Below are 5,359 nucleotides of genomic sequence, written 5' to 3'. Positions count from 1 at the left end.
ATGGGTGATAGCACCTGTGCACTTACAGGCCATTGAGGCCCAACCACCTGAACTTCACTTCCACCAGGTGTCAGAAGTGGGACAATTAGTCATTGTAATTGAACCTACATGTAATTACTTTTATAATATTGAATTATTCACATTGAATTCAGTAAAAATTGCATTATAAAACTGGGAAATTATGAAGAATTACTGAAAAAGGATAATACCAATAATTCTTCCATTTGTATTCAACTTGTCTTTAAATTAGGTCCATCCACCTTAAAATAAAATTGTTTCTTTGTTTCTTTTAATAAAAAAAATGCATTCTCCCTGCAGAACACTTGAAAATGAAAAAAGCCCAAAGGAAAACAACAAAAGCTACTCCAGATATACTAGTATACTATAATGTTAACATTTAAAATTTTTTTTATTGATTTCAGAGAGGAAAGGAGAGGGCTAGAGATGGAAACATCAATGATGAGAGAGAATCATTGATCAGCTGCCTCTTGCATGCCCCTAATGAGGATCAAGCCTGTAACTGGGGCATGTGCCCTGACCAGGAATCGAACTGTGATCTCCTGGTTCATGGGTCAATGCTCAACCACTGAGCAACACAGGCCAGCCATAGTGTTAACGTTTTGATGCATAACATTTCCACATTGTTTTATACATAAGTTATGTGTATACATAAGTTTGGTAACACCATTGGTACCAAATTTGTGGGATACTTAGAAATCTATTCTGAATGTTTTCCTAAGTAAATAATTATTTTAGCAAGGATCTACTTCAGGGGTCCTCAAACTACGGCCCGCGGGCCACATGCAAATACAAATATTGTATTTGTTCCCGTTTTGTTTTTTTACTTCAAAATAAGATATGTGCAGTGTGCATAGGAATTTGTTCATAGTTTTTTTTTTTTTAAAACTATAATCCGGCCCTCCAACGGTCTGAGGGACAGTGAACTGGCCCCCTGTTTAAAAAGTTTGAGGACCCCTGATCTACTTGATTCACCATTATTGTTACTGAATTTCCTACACATGTGAGTTTCTGCCCTGTGGACACCTCTGTACTTATCCAGTAAACATATATTGACTGTTTACTATTGTCCAGGCACTGTGTTGATGACCCAATGAGTGGAGCGAGCACCAGCTAGGAATTTGGAAAACTCAATTTTTGTTCCAGCTCTGCTAATAGTTGGCTCATGTTTTTGGACAAATAAAAACCAATAACATATAGAACATTCACTATGTGCTAGCTACTGCTTAAGGCTCTTAATACTCTCACGTTTCATCACAACACCTCAGTGAGGCAGATACTCTTATTACGGTACTCGTTTTATAGAGGAAAAGATAGAAGCCATGGAGATGAAGGAACTTGGCTAAGGGCACATAATTAGTAGGCAGTGGAGCCAGGATTTAACTCTGGTAGTTGATTCAGTTTATGTTCTTAACTACTGCTCTATACTTTTGAAGTAACTATGAACAGTTCAGCTCTCTGGGCCTCAGTTTCCTCATGGCAAAATGTGGAAGGGAAGGGTGAGGAGTAATACCTGAGTATAGAGTACATTTTCTTTGCAGGGATGCAAATATTTAATTCAGGAGGAGACTATGATTGAATAATATCTTTGAGATTAATTATTATATTTCTTTTGGCACTTCTCTCCTGTCTCCATTGGAGCAGATGGTCAGGTCTGAGCTCAGCACCGCAGGGAAGGGAAGTGACAGTGTAGGAAGATCCTCTCCAGAGTTGTGTTCCAAAACCTAAAGTCCTCAGGGAAATAAGAGTATTTTGGGTATGGCTAAAATATTTAGAAGAAGCAGGAGGAAGAGAACAGGGCTTCCCCCACAATTAGAGCAAGATTTCTGGGGTTGGAGGGTGATAAGGGGAACCAGTTGAGCCTCAAAGAGGGTCTCTAAGTCCTGGGGCCTGAGTGCAGCGAGAGGAATGGCTGTGCGATGCCTGTATTCCTGTGCACCAAGGGCCTTGAAGCTGCAGACAGTTTCTCATATTGGCATCTCCAGACCGAATCTTCGCACACCTGTCCTAACTGTGGGCCTCCACATCCTCTCCGTTCTTTACGTTGAGCTGTCCTAATAGCCCTTTCTGGTCAGATAGCTCTCTCGCCTCTCCTTCTACTAGTATGATATAAGAGTGTTTTGTGCTTACATACCATGCTAGGACACAGGCATCTGTGTGAGGCTGTTGGTGGCCCAGCTGACTTGATGAACCTCAAGATCAAACACTGTTTGAGGCCCTGATACCTCTCTAGTCTCACTCTGATACCAGGCACTGGCACCTTCAGGTTCTTGTGTTCTTACTCATCAACTCCCCTGGGCAGAACAATAATAAGGCTCAGAGAAGCTTAAAGGCTTGCTACAAAGGACAATTTTTTTTTTTATAAGAACACAAAGGTTTACACATTCTCATATGTATATTGGAAATTCTCTGTGGGCCACCCTCCCCCACCCCATGGACTCAGGACAATCAGTGATGGTCAGATGTCCTTAGCTCTCTCTCAATGAGGTAAAGAGGAATTGTTTTCATAGGAACAGCACTTTGGGCATTTCAAAGTGAGCTTCTGGACACAAAGAATTCAGGTTCTGAGAAGTAGACAAGTGTGATATCCAGAACTGTCAAATCAAGTTCCTGCCACAGCCCTTCGAATCACATCAGTCTCTCCCCTGAATTTTGTCTGATCATCATCTGCACTAGCTTGTGATACAAAAGAGAGCCACATATTATTCAGGGATTTGGTCATAAAATCAACACTTAAGGCAAAATTTCACAGTGAAAGTTACCCTGAAACTTTCTTAAATTTTCAGTTGAAACTTTCTTAAATTTTATATATAAAGTAGGTGCCTTGTGTTCAGTGACAGTATTATATTTTTGTAAGTTTCTTCAGCCCTGGCCAGTGTGGGGAGGGTGCAGGAATGTTTCTCTCTCACATTGGTGTTTCTCTTTCTCTTTCCCCCTTCCCCTCTGTCTTCCTCTCTCCCTCTTACCCTTCCTCTCTCTGAAATCAATAAACGTATATAAAAAAAGTTTCTTTAAATTCTGGAATCACATGCAGTGTGGTGAGAGGCTCACATTGTGGGAGGTACACTGAAGGAAGAACACTTTACATCTCTCAGGTTTAATCTCAATTAGAGGTGTGAATGGAATGCAGAGCAGATATGTACATGTTATTTATTAAATTTGTTATATTTACCTCTTTTGGTAGAGCAAGTATAGAATTAGATTATACATGGTTGAAGGTACTAAGAAATATCCAGGAACTTGATCTCAAGGAATATACAATTCCACTCCTGAGATAATTAAATAGTAACATAAGCAGTACATGGTAATATAGAGATCTCATAATGGTCTTACACCATCTCTTGGCTCTGTGTCATTCACTGTGGCTTCAATCTTAGGTTTAATATAGGTTTCAGATATTGAAAATATGTCTACCAATACTCCAGGTCTACAGCCTTCCAGGTTATGCCCAATAAGACAGAGTTTTTCAGTAGTTCCAGAATAGCTCCTTGTATCCCATTGGCTCTGATAGGTTCACATGTCCATTCTAACCTCATCATTACCACAAAGAGCAGATGGTACTATATGGTTTTATATGGTAGAATGTAGTTCTTTGATGGATTACCCTTTACTTCTAGCACACCCCTGGAGAGAGGAGTTGAGTTAACTCTACTATAAGCACTTGGACAGAATGGGGAAGAAGTTGGTTTCCCAGAGAAAAATGGGGTAATGCCATTTGGAAAAAGGTAAATGGATATTGGGTAGAGAAATGACATCTTTAAAAAAGTTTAAAATGTTGGATGTTTCTGGGAAGAAGAATGATATTCTGTAGGGTGCATTATAAAGCTTTAGAGACGATTGGTAAAAGGGAAGTAGGATGGGAGGGGGAAGTCAGCTGGATGGAATTATAGGGTTAAGGGAGAATTGCACCATGGGTCATGCCGGGGAATGACATAGATGAAGCATAGACTTCAGAGGTGGGCAATGAGGAATGAACTAACTTCTGGGCCCCTGTTTGTATTTTGGTGCAAAGTTGTTTTGTAACTATCAATCCTAGCACTTTCCCTTCTGGGGTGTTCCCAGAGGGCCTGGAATTTTAAGGTAGCTCACCAGAAGAGCTGGTAGAGGAGTGTTTTTTTACATATAAGTATGATAAAAAACCATTTTCAAAGATCATGCAGTGAAAGTGGTTGTATCTTGCTCATTTACTCTCTCTCTTTTTTCCTAATTAAGGTAACTCTGAAAATTGTGTAGAACAAGGGCAAAATTAGGTCTCCAAAACATCACTGGAGCTTTCTCCTATGTTTTTTGCAACACAAAAATGAGATTAACTGGAAAATGACAGAATTGAAGATATGTTTCACCTGCTTTAAACAAAGGTCAACTTCAATATAGAGCATTTGTATCTTGTATTCTGAAAATAATTATGAGCTGATATATATTACAGAATTCAATTACTACTTAAAATCATTAATTACCCAATTGGATCCCTACACAGCTCCTTTAAAAATTTGTAAAAGACAAAAACAAGAACATTTAACACTTTATATATTATCCTGTGTAACTGTTAATTTCTTGTCAAAGTCCATATTATTACATTTAGAAATATATGTGATTATTGTGTTGGAATTGGCAGCAACTTGGACGGAGGCCCTTTATAAAAAAATTAAGAATGGAAGCTCCTTTTTGATCAGAATGTTGGTTAGTCTTACATTTGTTGTGGAGATCTAATAGCTGCCATATGTTAGACCTATTAAATGAATGATGTAATTTAGGCTGCATGTGGTCCTGCCAACTGCTCCATGCTGCCTCCTCATTTTAGCATGTATTACTCCAATGTGTCCATAGATCACCCAGCAGTAGCTTCTTATACAACTGTGTTAGTCCTTGGGCCTTAACCCCATCCATCATCTATATGGGCTCTACCTCCTTCCCTCTAGAATTGAAACTAATGAAAAATAATGGTAAACCTTGGCAAAGAGTGTGCTTGCAGGGTAATCAACTCAATATTCTGGCTCATGGATAGAAAACCAAGGGAGGGTTAATGTTTAAGACAAAAGCACAATGTGCAGTGAAGAGAGTTGAACCTTCTCTATGACATGAAAGACAGAAAAAGGCTTTCTCTTTTGTGAAACATTATATGGTGCATTTCTCTACCTTCATGAGTAGGATGATGCAGTGAGGATGATCAGAGCAAAAATAAAGACTTACATACTGTATGCTCTTCGCTTGTGACATTTCTGATGGCTTCTATCTGGGAAGATAAAAAGTTCAATCTTGTTATTTCAAATATTTGTTTTTATAACACATATATTTTCTATTTTACAATGAGCAAACAGCGGGCCACAACTGCTTAATGACT

This window comes from Myotis yumanensis, unplaced genomic scaffold, assembly GCF_028538775.1.
Source record: "Myotis yumanensis isolate MYYU_CA2020_CCGP unplaced genomic scaffold, mMyoYum1.0.hap1 SCAF_4, whole genome shotgun sequence".
Lineage (NCBI taxonomy): Eukaryota > Metazoa > Chordata > Mammalia > Chiroptera > Vespertilionidae > Myotis > Myotis yumanensis.
This window is presented reverse-complemented; position numbering follows the sequence as displayed.